At 44.9% G+C, this 17,448-nt stretch overlaps 1 pseudogene; it reads right to left on the bottom strand.

Annotated features, from left to right (window-relative positions):
* Nucleotides 1-17,448, bottom strand: part of LOC138528231 (zinc finger protein 208-like) — a 262,378-nt pseudogene that overhangs the window by 122,193 nt on the left and 122,737 nt on the right.

Raw genomic sequence — 17,448 nt, 5'->3', positions numbered from 1 at the left:
TATTAGTGGAATATGATATTCATGTCTTCTAATACTTTTATATGTTTTAAAGATATAAAAATATTTGTTTATACTGTCGTTTTAAAGTGTAACAAACATTTGTAAAGGTATGTGTAACCAAAAACAAATGAATAAAAAAATATATATAAAAAAATGCTCCTTTGGAACCCAGTTCTTTATGACTCCTTTCAGGCATCCAGCTGATTTCACATGTTCATGAACACTCCAGGTCATAAGACTGCATTGTTCATTGGGACTACAGAAAATCCATCTTCCCACATACTTCTTGTGGTTCTGCATATACAGGAACTTTGTTCCCTCGGGTGCATGAATGCTGGCCATCACGTAGTCTCTGATTCCTTCATCTGTCAGCTCTTTGGGTTTGAACCCAGATTCGACCAAGATCACAATCATCATTCCTACTGGTTTCTTTGCAGTTTTCTTGCATTGTGTGATTATTATCCTGATCACACAGAATCCAAACATGATCATCACCAACAGGGCTCAGAGGAACTTGAAAATGTTCGCCATCCATTGTGGAACCCATGAGAAGATCGAACCAAACCAGCTGTCATTGGCAATGTGTTCCACTTCATCTACCATTACCGTGCAGGCTTATCAGCATCGTTATGACCTCTGTCAAGAAGCCATTCCCGTCATCATGAGAAGGTATGAATGTGCACCATGTTTCTCCAATTTTGGCACACACACCTCAATCCATAGCTGTAATCATATCAAGGACAAATCTTTTCTGGAGAGTCATCAGTCATATGGCTCTCAGCTCTTCCTTGATAGCATTGACTCCCTTTATGGTGGTGTTGATCATCTGCAGGAGCTCCCATCTGGTTATCTGCAACCATTTGGTATTTTCCATCATCTGGACTCCAGGCATAAAGATAACAGAAAAAAACTGCTGAAGTCTGACTGAACGATCTATGTTCATATTGAATAGCATCAAAAGCCTCTATTGATTTGGCTGAGAAATCATTTTCTCTCTTCTTCCATTCAAAAGTTCAGTAGATCTCTTCTTTCTCAGGTGAACATCTGCTTTTGGAAACTCATCAATGTTCAAGTCACTCTTTGGAATCACCAATGTTAGAACATGAACTATTGCTAGAGAAAGTAGTCCTCCCAAATCTCTGGGCAGCTTGATATAAGCTTGGGATCCACAGGCCCAGTATTGATCCATTATCACTGCTGTTGCACCTTTCATTCCTGGCACATCGAAGATTCAACCACATTTTCGATTGTCTCCAACTTTTGTCGTGCCGTTGTTTCTGAAGAATAGCTTTGCACTATCTATAGGCACTATCTGTAAAGTACTGCCTTTGGCTTCGACCTATGTCACTAGTTTTGCAAGATTTGGCCATAAAGGTTTGCATCCGTTTTCCACTTGGTCAATAACTGGCTTGTGATGACCAATTACTACCCAGGCTCTGCATATAACCACACCTTCCTCCCCCGCCATCTGGAGAAAGCACTGTTCCCCAGATCTGCATCTGGCCTCTTTCCTTGCAGCTTCAAATTTCTTCTGCAGTCTTTCCTTTGCAATCAAGTCTTCTATTTACTTCCCATCTGATTCCATCTCCTTTCACGGCAGGCTGGTCATATCTTATCACATGATTCCTGGTAAATGTCCTTGCTCTTGTCTTCAAGTCTTGAACATATTCATCTTCTTCTGGAGCTGTCCATTCTGTCGCCCATACCAAGGATGCCGTTCAGCCCATGAACTGACCTCTTGCCAGGCAGAGTGCTATGTGAGAAGGCAATGAGCTGTTTGGTTATCTATTTCAATAGCTATGAATAGCTTAGACCTTCCCATAGTATAAGGCAGGGGTGCATATACATTGCAATCCTCCTCTGAAGTTATCTTGCCCACCTCTTTCATGTGCTGATACCACATGTTGGTCATCAAATTTGCTGTACTGTCTAGGTAATCATTTAATTCATGGTCATCCTCCTTTGCATTTTTCTTGGGTCTCTTTTTTTGTTTTTCCAAAATAGCTTGTACCTGATAATCAGAGTAACTCAGAAACAGACCTCCCTCCAAAAGGAAGTCTAGAGCCATTTGTCACAGACATAGGTGCTTTCTCCTGAACCACTGGTGTAGGGACAATCACACAGGGCCTGGGCTCTCTTGCAATGTCTATCTCTGCAATGGTTACTGGAGTAGGAAGAATTGATGGAACTCTCCCTTTCTTTGGACCAACAAAATACACATTGTGAATCAGCAGAATCAGGAAAACAATGATAAACATTGAGCAAGCATATATTATGCACCAATACATTATGCTTCACCATCAATGTCTCTCCACTCGTCGCTGTCTTTGCTCACTGTCTGGTATTGCAAGGTGGTTTATCGATTACATGATTGCCTGTAATTAGTTTTAAGGAAGGAAAAGTTATTTTTATTCAGGCAATCTCGTTGAATGCTCCGGTAGTCGTTGAATTTGTTCTATGATCTCCAGAAGCAATTGACTGATTACAGGACGATGTATAGGATCTTGCAAAAACAAAAAAGGGTTAGTGTTCCTTCAAACAAGATTACGATGAGCTTGGATCAAATAATAGAAGATCCTGGCAAGTAGTTTGTGGGTGTCATCGTCAAATGGAATCATTTGTGCCCTCAAAAAATGTTCAGGTAATAGTCTAATCTGGTCAGTAGACATCTAATCGTTGGGCCATTCTTAGGATATTGGACAAAAGTAGGTATATCAGTGTTCCTCCCAACAAGAGCAAGGTAAGCTCTGAAAATAAAAATGAAGACAGCAAGAGGTAGTCTGTGTATGTAAACATCTGTGAGTACCATATGGCCCACCAAAGAGAAAGTAAGTGAGGAATGACTCAGGGAACTGCTCTCTCTTCCAGTCATCAAATGGAAGGTCTAGATCAAGCATTTTTCCATTTACTTCCGCACTCCAAAATCCAATGTCATCAAACTCCTGTGGCTCAAGAACAGTAACTTTCTCACTCCTTGCTGTAGCAATTACAAAGAGTGTTTCAGGGGAGCCACAGTCCAATGTGCACTTTGTCTATCTACTGGATAGTCTGTGCGTCCTTCTTCCTCATCATCAATCTAGTCTGCACGGGCTGAACTTCTTCTCCTGGACTTGCTTCCAAGTGGGTTGGGGGTAAGTAGGCCTCTCCAGTGCAGATTTTCACATCTCGTTGGTGAATCCAAGCTCGTCTTCCTTGTACTTTGACTGCTAACAGAATGATATTCTCCACAATGAAAGGGCCACCAAATTGAGGCTCATGCCAGTTTCTTGTGAAGATCCTAATTAGTACCTGATCCCCTGGAAAAAGTTTAGGTACAGATCATTCTTGAAATCTGGTTGCTGTATGGTCTTCATCTGTGTTCTGAGACCGACATCCCGTCCGCTTGACTTGATCTGAAATGACAGAGATACTAGCCATCATAAATGTTAAGTACTTATGTTTCTCAGTTCCTAACAATTCTGCAGTTGTCTGGGTATCACTCCTAGTCATCGATGGAGGAGTTAGAGGCATTCTCATTCACCTACCTGTAACTAGTTTGTGGGGTGTGAGGTGGTGGTCTGAGCCAGGCTGATTTCTCAATGCAAGTAATGCAAGAAGCAGGCAGTGCAGCCACCCCTTCTTCAGGGTTCATTTCAATTTGGCTATTCTCTCTTTGAGCAGACTGTTGAATCTCTCACATATCCCGTTCACTTGCGGGTGATAAGCAGAAGAAAACTTGTGTTTAATGCTCAATAAAAAGTGAATTTGCTCGAATATCTCATTCACAAAATGGGGGCCATTATCTGATCTCAGCACCTCACATACTCCCCATCTAGGAAATACTTCTCAGACTAAACAGACAGAACAAGCATTAATTTGAAACATCTTTGAAGAACCATCAATAAAAAGGGTCTCTCCTGCTGGTAACACGTTTTCTTTTACACGCAGTGCATCTTCATATGTCTCTTCATAACTAGTGCAGTCATGCACATGTTCACCCTCTGCTACAGGTTCAGCTACAAATGTGGCAGGATTCCTTATTCTGCACCTGGCTATTTTGATGGCAGGATTTGATATGACCTCCTCATAAGCAGAGGCTCTCTGAGATGCCAGCGCACATTCATGCTTCTCCAAAACAGCAAACAAGGCATGCTCAACAAACAATATCATAGAACACCCCATCACTATACTTGCAGATTTCTCAATAGGGAGCGTGGCTGCTGCTAGCGATTGTTCGCAGGGGAAATGACCTCTCATTACTGGGTCCAAATCCCACTGTAATATGCTAAGGGTTTGTACCCCAGTGTAGTTCTCTTTGTGAGTACTGCTGTCATGACTGTTCCATTTGTGTGCGAAAACAAAACAAACTCCTCAGAATAATTGGAAATTCCTAAAATTGGAGCGATACAAATTGCTTTCTTCAACTCATCAAACCCCTCCTTCATCTCTTCAGTGCATTCAATCTTCTTCCTATTTCACTGTGCCTTTTCTTTTTCAGGGCTTGCTACAAGGGTCTTGTGTATGAACTGCAATAAAATATCCATGCTCTCACATAATTACAGAGTCCTAGAAACAGTTGGATTTGCTTTATCATGTGCGATTTTGATGTTTTCATAATCGCCTCAGCTCTTTCTTTCCTTAAATCAACTGTCCTACGCACAACACCTCTTTCTGGCAGTACTGACATTTCTATTTATCCACTTTATATCCTTTATCTGCTAGGATAATACATTAACAGAATTAAGTCTCATCTGCACTCTTCCTCTGTTGTGCTGCAAACTAAAATGTCAACTATGTACTGCAACACAACACTCAGCAAATCAATATTGCTCAGGTCCATCTGCAGGACCCTATTGAAAATCGGTGGTGACTCACAGTACCCCTGAGGTAAACGTGTGCTTTTCAGCTTCATCTGACGAAACATAAGTGAAATAAGGTCTTGGGACTCTTTATGCAATGGGATTGAGAATAAAACATTTTTCAAGTCAATCACCGTGAAATATTGTGCCTCTGGGGGATTACTGCACAGAATCGTCGCAGGATTCGGGACTAGAGGAAAGCATCTACAATCTGGTTAATCGGTCTCATATCTTGAATTAAACGCCATGACCCACCCTTTGATTTCTTGATCACATACAGTGCAGTATTGCATGGTGACTCTGACGTCACTAAGATGCCTTGATCCATCATTGCTGATATAGGGCCTCATTACACGGATGGCGGTAAGGATTTACCGGTACCAGTAAAATACTGGTACCGGTAAATCCTTACCGCCTTACTACGAGGTCCCTTTGCGGGTTGGGGGATTTAACGCCTGCTTTTTGCAGGCGTTAAAAACAAACCTGCAAAGGGACCCAGGGAGCTAATTACGGTACCGCAATTTGCGGTACCGTAATTAGCGCCTTCCCCATTCCCATTAAGCCCTATGGGGCAAAAATGGGAATGGGGAAGGGCAATGGGGGAAGGGGGAATTACCGCCCGCCAACCTTGGAATGGGGCGGTAATTCCCCTTTCCGCCAAGGCGGTGCCGGTATTTTACCGACTGAGCCTCCTCCATGTTGTAGGGAGGATGAAAAGGACCCGTTTCCGTGTTATCCTCGTGTTGCACTCTTGGATAAATTCCATTTATCACAGTATGCCCCCTTCCAAGAACATCCCCCCCCCCTGGTTTAGTCGGCTGCTTTAAATGAAACTTTCGAACTAACTGTGGGGCATGGACTGCATTGTGCGATTCCCAAGTGCGATCGGAAAGGGAGTATCCCTTCCAGTCCACCAGATATTGGACTCTCCCATGGTGGAGTCTGGAATCACAAATACCAGACACCTCGTATTCAGATCTTGACGGTCCTTGTACTGGAGGAGGAAGTCTTGAAACCTTGGGATGAAATGTATTTCACAAATCTGGTTTTAATTGAGAGATATGGGACACAGGATGAATTCGGGACCATGTCATGGGGAGTTTGATTTTGAAAGCTGCTGGACCAATGGGTGCAATTACTCGAAACGGGCCCAGATATCTCGGGGATAGCTTAGAAGGTCGAAGTTGTCTAGGGAGGAATCGAGAAGACAACCATACCCAATCCCCAGGATTAATGGATGGAGCTGTGGTATGCTGATGATCTGCAAATCTTTTCACTCTTTCCTGGGATTCAGTAAGAGCCTTTGTGGCTGCTACATGCCCAAGATGTAACTATCTCATCAGCTGCTCCACGTCCGGAAATTTGACCTCCGAGTGTTTACTCGTGGGAAAGATGGTTGGATGGAAGCCATACGAACAAAAAAACAGAGATGTTTTGAGTGAGGAATGGTAGGAGTTATTGTATGCAAATTCTGCCAGTCGTAACAATTCGTACCAGTTATCGTGTGCTGCTGAAATGTAATTCCTTAAGTACCCTTCCAGGGTCTGGTTAAGACTTTCTGTTTGCCCATTGGTTTGGGTTGATAACCCGAACTTAAGGCTCGTGAGATTCCCAACATTTTACAGATTTGCTTCCAATACCTGGAGGTGTATTGTGACCCTCTATCAGAAATGATGACTTCCGGTAATCCATGCCTGGTAAATATCTTGTCAATGAACTTTCGTGCCATCTGTGCAGCGGACGGTAGTCCCTCAAGAGGTTCAAAATAAGCCATTTTAGTAAAAGTATCAATTTTCATCATAAAGGCAGAATGTCCTCTAGATAGAGGCAGGTCCACTATGAAATCGGTACAAATGATCTGCCAAGGCCGAGAGGATAGTGTCATTTTTACTAACTTCCCTAAGGGATGATGATGGGGACTTTTAGTCTGAAAACACGTGGGACAGGAATCGACGTATTGTCGCACGCCGTTTCTCAATGAGGGCCTCCAGAAGTAACAAGAGATCAGTTCACAGGTGGTATATCGTCCTCGATGTCCTGAAGATTTAGAGTCATGACACCACTTTAGAACTTCTTTTTGAAGAATCCTTGTTGGTACAAAAACCTGTTGGTCATGAAAATAACAGCCATCCTTCAAAATCATATCTTTTGTTGAGCCACGGAAAGTTTTCTCAATGCTGACGGCTCGGATTGATGTTCCAGGTTCTTCCAGAATTGGAGAGGTTTAGTCATCTTCAAAGTCGAGCAGGAAAACATAGGTTCAGATCTGAAAGGACTCAAGGGTGTGGGGTCCTTTCTTGATAGGGCATCTGCCTGCAGGTTATTCTTGCCGGAATAAAGGAGAAGATAATTTGAAAAGGGGATAAAAAGTGGGCCCAACGAGCCTGTCTGCTATTGCAGGTTTGTGCATATTGTAGAATGCGTAGGTTATGATGGTCAGTTCTAACTTCGACCGGAATAACAGCCCCTAGTAACAAGTGTCTCCATTCCTCAAATGCTCTTTTGATGGCCAATAGTTCTTTCTCCAACACTGTGTAGTTACATTCCGAAGAAGATAAGGTTTTGGACAGATAAGTAATGGGTCGTTCTTGACCTTGAGCATCTTTTTGTAATAGGACTGCTCCTAAAGCATGTTGTGAGGCATCGGTTTCAAGAATGAATCCCGGATTTTGATCAGGGGTCTTCAATATGGGAGCTGTAGTGAATCGGGTTATCAATTCTTCAAAAGATTCTTGAGTAACGGAGGGCCAGGTGTAAGGAACTCCTTTCTTTAGCAGGTTAGTTAAAGGCAATGTAAGAGAGGAGAAATTGGGAATAAAGCGCCTATAAAAATTTGAAAATTCTACAAATCCCTGGATCTCTTTACAGTTTGTAGGTACTGGGATCTTTCACCGCGGAAACCTTCTCAGGGTCCATCGAAATCCCTTGAGTCGATAAAATGTACCCCAAATAGTTCACTTGGGGCAGGTGAAATGAACATTTCTCCATGTTACAATATAAATGGTTTTGATGTAATCGGCTCAAAACTTCTTGGACATGGATCCTGTGTTCCGAGAGATTGTCGGAGAATACTAGAATGTCATCTAAATAGACAATTACTGAATGAAGAAGGAGGTCCGAGAAAAGATGGTCCATGAACCTCTGAAATACGGCAGCGGCATTAGAAAATCCAAAAGGCATCACTTGATATTGGAAGTGGCCGAAAGGAGTTCTAAATGCCGTCTTCCATTCATCTCCTTGTCTGATTCGTATCAGATGATACGTCCCCTTAAAGGAATGGTTCGGTCAAAATTTTTTATTGTCCCTACGGTTCGTCCATGTGTTTTTAAGCCTAAGTCGCTCAATTTTAGACAAATTTCCTATGGACCATACCCGGGTTTTCGTCCATTAAACGCACGCGAAAACAGGCACCAGGGCGCTGCCATTTTGTGATAATCCTATCCCTTGCCCCATCGCCCTGGCTGACCTGCTTTTGCAGCACTAAATCATATCCCCCACCTCTGAGCCTTTCACCAGCAGACGCGTACCGCCCATTTCACAACGCCAAAGCACGTCTCGTGTCAACAATCGCTGCGCTTCAGCTAATGATGTGTCGCCATGGAAATGGCAAGACGCCTCTTTTCTCAATAAGTATAAACAGACCGTTTCACAACACACAGCAGCAGATTTTTGATTCCATTCCTCTCTCTGTGTAACTTTGAGTATTCTGTGACTCGTTTCTGTGCTCTGATCAGCTACCTTTTCCGCTTGTAGCCCGTGGGAACACCTGTACCATCGCTATAAATTATTTTAGATTGTTTACCACACAATGGCTACAATAATGCCTAACATGTACGAGCCCGAGTACACCGAGGAGGAACTATTGGAAAGTGAAACACGTGAAAACGATGGGGCTTCGGACGGCAGTTGTCAGGACGAATCAACGGATGAATACACTGGACCTAGTCGCATGGATGGTGTTTCCACCTGGTGCACATGCAATTGGTGCGAGCTAATGCCGACCGAGGAGGAGAACTGCTGCTGTTGTGAAAACTCGGGATGCGTGGCCTACATTTCGGAAGGCGAGCCACGACTGCAATGCATCACCGAGCTGCCAGACTTCAGGGCAGCCTGCCTCACACGGTCCGTGTTGAGGATAATGATGGTGCTTATGCACGAACTTCGCGCAACTGTTCGTCCTCATAATCCGAGTAACGAGTAAGTATACTCTGATTGTGATGCCACTACTATTTCATGGTTGTCTCCTATATCCAAAATTACATCTACATATCATTGTAACGCATGAAATTCATTCAATAGTGTGCAGTGTCTAGATAGCATTTGTCCAAGCAGAATGCCATTAGTCACAAGAATTGTCATGGACAACAAATGTTTAATCAACTTATCTTGGTCATTTAAAAACAGTTTGTATTATTATTTTTCACAGGTGGTACCGGCTGGTGGCCTATCATTCCTTTACATGGTGGCTTCACAGGAGGCTTGGACACCGCGTTTGAAGAGTAATACCCGCCTGTGCCGTTCGTGCCATAAGAGAAACTTTCCCAAGTGACAGCGTTCAGTACAGGGGATTTTCTCTCGCTGTGCTGCAACCTGACCTGTACAATGTGTAAAGTTTTGTATTTTTGTGCCATCAAAAAAAGAAACAAAATAAAACACCACATATATTTTAACAAAGGTTGTTTCGGTTTTTTAAATGAATCAAGTGTGTCTCCATTCAGCAGTCTTCCTGCGACTTGTCTGCACGCCCACCGTCCCATCCATCCTTCCACCCCCCTCCCCTATCAAAGGCGAAGTATAACTATATAAAGTATAAAAAAGTGTTTAGTTTAACAAAAACAAAAGTCCATAACAACAAGTCCAGTGGATGCGCGCTGCCATGGGGGGCTGTCAGGGGCGCGAACGGCCAAGGTGCCAAACAGCATGTACACTTCAAAAGGTATCCCACGCCAAGGGGCTATCGCTCACATGGCCTCCTCAGACTCTGTGTCTCCAGGCTGGCCTCCCCCTTGAAGCAGGCCGCCCCCCTGCAATCCACATAAGTGTGTCTTCATTCAGCAGTCTTCCTGTGCCTTATCTGTACGCCCCAGGCCCATCCATCCCACCCCCTCTATTAGAGGCGGTTCGTGCTATTGGATGCGCGCTGCCATGGGGGGCTGACAGGGGTGCGAACGGCCAAGGTGCCAAACAGCATGTACACTTCAAAAGGTATCCCACGCCAAGGGGTCATCGCTCACATGGCCTCCTCAGACTCCGTGTCTCCAGGCTGGGCTCCCCCTTGAAGCAGGCTGCCCCCCTGCAATCCACATAAGTGTGTCTCCATTCAGCAGTCTTCCTGTGCCTTATCTGCACTACCCAGGCCCATCCATCCCACCCCCTCTATCAAAGGCGGTTCGCGCCAGTGGATACGCGCTGCCATGGGGGGCTGTCAGTGGCGTGAACGGACAAGGTGCCAAACAGCATGTACACTTCAAAAGGTTTCCCACACCAAGGGGCCATCGCTCACATGGCCTCCTCAGATCCCGTGTGTCCGGCCAGGACCCCCACTCACGCTGGCCGGCCCCCGGCAAACCACATAATACCACGTCATACACATGTCATTCATTCACAAACACACCCCTGTTTGTAATACTTTATAAACCACTTGATATGTCTCATGAGAACATCTTTGTGCTTTACAAGTCAACTCCTGAACGTGCTACCTGAGAACCACTGAGATCTATGCTAATCTGCTCGTCGTCGTGCTATCCGTGAACTTCTGTGACCGCTTCGAGCAAACTCGTCAGTGTGCTACCTGTGGCCATCTACCTGTTCTCCTGCAACACACTGCTCTGCTTGCTGAATCCAACTGTTTGTTGGTCAAGGTAAGGCCATGTATCCTAGTCATATTTCGCAGATTTTTAAATTTCTATTTGCGAGTAGAGTACTCAATAGTGCTATGTTCATTGGTCTCATTGATATTGACTTGAGTTTCCATTGTTATGCTATCAATAGATCTATTTATTTTCATCTGTGTCAATTGTCATCGAATTGCATCCTTCGGGGGTCCAGTCTATAATGTAAGCATGTTTCCTTCTCGTGCAAGACAGAACATCCAAGGGACGAGTCACATGTTCAGAGTTTAGCCACATCATATATACATTTCTGCAATTTATGCAAATACTAAGCCACACATGATGAACTGGTATAGTTCCTGCGACCAAAACAAACCTTGATTTGAACATTTTATGGTTCATTTACTTTTGTATCACATTTTTATTCATCAAGATTGTAAAATAATGTCGATATTTACTTTTCATAATTTTCAACAATGCCTGCCTGTTCGATTAGCGGTTGCCCTTCGAAGACCCATGCTAAATCTGAAGGCACTACAATGCATGTATTTCCGAAAACTGTTGATCGAATAAGAGAATGGGTCAGACATTGCAGATATCCACTGGATGAGCTGGAAAGTAGAGTACAACAAGTCTTAGAGGACAAGAGGGGTGATCGATACCGCATCTGCAGCCGGCACTTTTCCTCGAACATGTACACAACATCTTGGGTAACAAAGAAGAATAAGCGGCGAACAACACGAAAATTGCTTGTGAACGCTATTCCCACTCTATTCGTCCACATTCCGCCACTGGTGAGTCAAGTGTCCGGATTTAGCTTTAGGCCTTGCGGTAGTGTGTAGGTAGCCGAATGGATTCATTGATATTTTAGGTGTTGTGTCCCTTGTAATACTTTCGACATTGATATGAGTGTATAGCTTTTTGAATAATGACATTTATCAATATATTCTTTTTCGATTTCATAACCCACAAACGAAATCTATATATGGGCACAGGGAACTGTGATATATTGCGCATTTTCAATAGCATTACTCTCAAGTATTCTGTCTCCTTACCTGGCAATTTTTAATATTGGCATTTCATTATCAGTCAATAATTTACCTTCACAACTGCTTGATTATCCCTTGAATCTGAAACAAGAACATTCTACATCCGTGACGTGCTCACAGTTATCAACCACTTCTTGCACATATCAGGTAATCTTACTTGGCTACTCCGCTACAGACTTGTTTTATGCATGTCAAGTAATATTTTTATTGTATTGTGTAATTATTTTACTGAATGTTTGGTTAACTGCTTTCCAATTGATATACACCTTAGTTATCATCCACTTGTGTTTGTTTTCAGTTATGATTAGTGTTATCCATAGTCATGCAAGTACTGTCTTTCAGGGAGATGCTGAAGCGTCCACCGCATTGACAACATCCCTAGATGTTCTTCAGCAGCACGAGGTATGGATACTGACAGCTCCATCGAACTAGATCATCAGAGCTGGAATACTTGTCGTTTGATTGTTCTACAAAATGTTTCATTCATGGTTAGCCATTGATATGTACCTGTGCGGTCGACCCCAAGTGTGTGTTATGTTTTCAATAGTGTAATCCTTACTAATGCAAGTACTATCTTTCAGGCAGTTGATGGAGCGTCAACCCCTGCACTTGATGCGGAGCCTGACATTCAAGTAATTCCAGGGAAAGTGGATGCGTGTCAAAATGTACGTCCCTGGGACGTGGCATACCTGAATTTCCAGGAGATGTTCGTTGAAGAGATGCCAGGCTGTTGGTTGGTTGGTAGTCCGAAGAAAGATGACGCCAAAAGTCAGCCCCACTCCCGCCCTAATGGCACAGGGCTGAAGGGGAACCACCTCCTGACACCACAAATGAGGCACTTCCCTGGATCTTAATGTAGCGCCAGAACAGTGCAAGCACTGACAGGGAAGGCCGTTCCAATGGTGGTACTGGGCTGGTAGATGTCAGGTCCAGCAGTAGGAACCAGGAGAAGGACGAGGATGCAGGCAACTTGCTAGACAGGGCCCAAGCCCAGGGCAAACAGCAGACAGGATCAGGCAGAGGAACTGGAGGGGGACCCCAAGGCAGGGCCACTAGGAGGTAGGAGCAGACAGGGAGCAGGACCCAAGGCAAGGAGGGGGCACAAGGAGCAGAACAGGACCTGGGAAGGAAGGAATCGGGAGCGGGGCAGAACCAGGGCAGGAGCAACAGGAGCTGGGAACAACCCCTAACAAGACAGGAGGGGAAGGCAGGACAGGAGCCCTACCCAACAGCGCAGGGGAAAAGCAGAGTACTGAGCTGGTCAGGACTCACACGGAGCGATGCGGCGGGGCGGGAACCAAACCGCGTTGAGACGCGACTAGTTCCCGACCCGACCGCATAATAAGGAAGTCCCCGCCAGAACGAGGCCAGACACACAACGCCTCCTCGCGCGCGCCCACGGCACAAAAGCGAGGCTTGCAACGCAAGCTCTGCGCCGCCGCCTGACTGCGCATGCGCAGAGTTCCGGAGTCGGCGAGATGCACCCGCACGAGGTGGCGCCCCATGAAGCCGTGAACCCCCCCAGCGTTAACGGGGATATAATCTCCAGGGTCGTCCAAGACCAGGGGGACCCCTCAAGGACTGCCTGCAGGTAGATGGCGGTGTCCTAACAATGCGGGACCTTGAGTATACGAATCGGAGCAACAGCTTTCGGAAGTGCGCACTACATTCACAACATCCCTACATATTCTTCGGCAGTACGAGGTATGGATACTGACAGCTCCATCAAGCGTCATCATATAACGTGATTCAATTTGCTATACTTTCTTCCCTATTAAAGCAAGTACTGTGTTTCAGGGAGACGACGGAGCTTCCTCTACGATTACAACATCCCTTGTAGGTGATGCAGATGTAAATAAATCGGAGGAATAAGTCGATGAAATCTGATCGTATTTAGATATTCCTTGATTCTTTTAGACAATGCATCATTTGTGGTTATCTTGCGGGACCCGGTCTGTACATCTGGTCAGACCAGACGTCCTTTGAGGGTCCCGCAACGGGACCAGGGAGCTAATAACGGGCCCATTATCAACGGGCCCGTTCTTAGCTCCCCCCATTCCCATTGAGCCCTATGGGGGCTCAAATGGGAATGGGTTTTTTGAATGAGGAATTACCAGGTCCTCCAAGGTTGGAATGGCCCGGTAATTCCTCATTGAAGGAACCCGGACCTGATTTTGGAGGCAGCCATGCCCTTATTAACGGCATGGCTACCTCCAAACTCGTAATGAGGCCCACAGGGCTTGTAGTATTATGGGTTAGAGAGACTATGGGGGTCATTGCGAGTTTGGAGGTAGCCATGCCCTTAATAAGGGTCTGGGTTCCTTGAATGAGGAATTACCGGGCCATTCCAACCTTGGAGGACCCAGTAATTCCTCATTCAATGAAGCCATCCCCATTCCCATTCGAGCCCCCATAGGGCTCAATGGGAATGGGGAGGGAGCTAACAACGGGCCAGTTAATAACGGGCCCGTTGTTAGCTCCCTGGTCTGCTAGCGGGACCCGCTAAGGGCACCTGGTTTTACCTGGTTTTACCAGGTGCCCTTTGCGGGTCCCGTTAGAAGACTCGTAATAGGGTGGTAAGGGGTTAACGGCGCCTGCACCTTTACCGGCACCGTTAACCCCTTACCGCCCAACTCGGAATGACTCCCTATATCCATTTTGTTGGAATCAAAAGGTTGCAAAGGTTGCGATTGCAAGTTCTTTAACTTTCTGTTTTTCTTTTTGATGCACGGTTTGTTTGGGTCACGCACGGATTCAGACTCATTTGCGTGTAAAGAATCCACAGAACAACCAGGTTCTTGATTGGTGACGGTGCATTCACTGGAGTTTGATGTATTGCTGACTTTATTGCCGTTAACGGAGCTGAATGCTCTGTGGATTTAAGTTGTTCCTCTTGTTTAGGGAGAGGAGTCTCCTTTGGACATTTTTTGAGCAATGAATAGAGTAAGTCAGTTTGCATGTGCAATTTGCGATTTAAAGCTTCATACGATTTAGTGAGTGAAAATAAAGCTATGTTCATGGTTTGCAGGGCCGCCTAAACTCCAATCGTAGTCGTTGTAGAGTTATCCTCACCGAAAACGAGAGGAGTGAGACCCCTGCATCTTGGGGTCAGATTTGTGAAGGATATCGAAAGAATTGACTGCTCTTGTGCTGTCAGAGAGAACATCGCAGGCGATTGTGATAGTTCCCTTAAGCTGTTATTATCGATTCATCAATGTCAGTCACATTACTTTGTTGTATGTCTACAGAAATATTTTCGTCAGCGTCAATAGGACGATGTTCTTGTATATTTCCATACGAAATTGCAACAGATTTAATGGGGTTCGTGGCCATATGAGTATTATCCAAAAGAGGAGGCACTGCTGCTATCTCATTGTTCAGATTAGTTATTGGAACGTTGGGAGGATTGCTTTCAGATGCATTCTGTTGCATGTCAGCCGATGCTGCAAGAGCAAAACCGGCATCTACCAGGTAGTCAGGGGGCATGCACAAGTCTGTAATCAATTCAACCTGCGATTCATTTTCAAGCGGTGAGGTGGATATATCCACTGTGCGTATTTCATTTGGATCACTTCTATTTTCAACAGCACAACATTTTTGAATGTCCAAAGTGCTAAATGTATTGCCTGTAACATTGTTTTGGGCATTCTCAGCTCAGTCGCGAGTCGGCTGCAAATCTCATTTACGGGCAGCATGTTGGTAACCAAAGAGTACAAACTGGGCATATACTAGGAGCATTTCACGGGATTGCAATAAACTTAGTACTCAACAGAACAAATACAGTTCTAAAAACATAACATCAAACTTACAGAGTGAGTGGCCGCGCCCGTCTCTCAATGACCAGCAAGACGGTAAACTTGGCAAATACACTTGCTAAATGCGCGCGCGCAAATGCACGTGACTCCTGGGTTTGAAGGCTGCTGGGAACTATACTGAAAATAAACTGAAGAGTATAATTACTCAATTTGTATATCAGATGCAATTGTAGCTATAGAGTCTGCATAGTATTCCTAAATGGAAGTCCGTACCAGCAAAGTAAGTAATCCAATGCCGGATAATGGAAACAGCGGCAGGACTAGACAGCAAATACACTTGCTAAATGTACGCCTACATTGACATGCAAGAAAGATATGCCTCTTGATGTGCTATATGATAATTGTTGTCTGTTCCTTCTCACGTTGGCTTGAGGCCGGACCCTGTGCATAAAATGAGGCAGAACCTGCGGCTAAATTCTTGGTGAGGGTGGTGTTTCCAGCATGGGTTATATGCAAAGAAACACAGTTGGATAATGACCAGCATTTCACCAACAACCTTTTTGAGGAGATTCCATGCCTCATGGAGATAAAACACAAACTTTGCACATTGTACCGGCCACATGCAACAGGATTGTTGAAAGACTCAACAGCTTACTAAAAGAATGCTTGGCAAAGCTAACCTCATCTCTATGCCCAAACTGGCTTTTTTGCCTAGCCCATGCCCTTTTTGCCCTTTGCAACTCACCCGCTGTGGCTCACCACTTGACTCTGCCTGAAATTGTAATGGGCAGGAGGATGCATGGGCCTCTACTTTCCACACATTCCATTTCGGATGCTAGCCCTAGCGCAGGGATCCTTGGAGATGAAATGAAATCATATATGACAGAAATAACAAATGTTCTCTGCTACATCTCCTGCCAGGTTCAGCATCCTACATGTCAATCGACCAACGTTGAAAAGCACAACAAGTGCCCATCAGAGGAGGACTTTCCGCAAGCACAGCCTCTTCATCCGGGCAACCAAATTCTTGTCCGCAATGTGGTTCGAAAGTGGAAGGAGCCGAGATGTTGCAGCCCCTTTGAAATGGTCTACGTGACCCCAATGGCAGTGAAGATCAAAGAAAGAAGGGCATGTATTCATATGTTTGATATTCACAAAGACAACACCAGCACAGTGGAATGACAAAGTGTCACATAATGGGAAGTATGTATATGAGCTAACAAGGACATTTGTCACTGCAATTAGATGGTATGGAAGGTCCACCAATGAAAAAGAAGATGGGCAAGAGACTTCTATGGGAACTAGGGGGAAAATAACAATTGATTTAAAAGCAAGGGGGACTGGATTATTGTGTGCTGTTGCCATCTGTCTTCTTCTTCTCTCTTTCTGCATCCTAATGCACAGGGGTAGTATGTGTACGGCTGCTTATGTTAAAAGGGAGACACACACTAGAAGAAGTCTATCCAAAATTGGGGAATTTGTATAATGCTATTGGGAACGGAGGGGAGCTAGCTTCCGAAAACACCTGGTACAGAGAGATGAAGAGGGTGGGGCGGGCAGCACTAATGGCACCTGCTACGTGTGCTCACTCATCCCAGTCCTCCCAGGGACACCAAAACAATTCTTGCCACAAGAAGTCACAGTAGAAGAAGGGGGATATATGATGCATTTTTCCTTGTGCACAACAAGGGGGGGGGGCTATTCCAGGGGCATAAAATGGATAGATGAAGGGGGTCTATGAAGATAATGGGCCTCATTCCGAGTATGGTGGTAAGGGATAGCGGCCACCGCTAACGAGAGCGGTGGCGGTAATCCCTTACCGCCATACTCCGAGTTCCCTTAGCGCCATGGTGCTTCTAACACCTGCTTTTAGCAGGCGTTAAATACCATGGCGCTAAGGGACCTTGATGTTAATTACGCCACCGTAATTTACGGTGGCGTAATTGACGCCTTCCCCACTCCCATTATGCCCTAT

This window comes from Ambystoma mexicanum, chromosome 7q (assembly GCF_040938575.1).
Source record: "Ambystoma mexicanum isolate Mex_15411 chromosome 7q, UKY_AmexF1_1, whole genome shotgun sequence".
Lineage (NCBI taxonomy): Eukaryota > Metazoa > Chordata > Amphibia > Caudata > Ambystomatidae > Ambystoma > Ambystoma mexicanum.
This window is presented reverse-complemented; position numbering and strand designations above follow the sequence as displayed.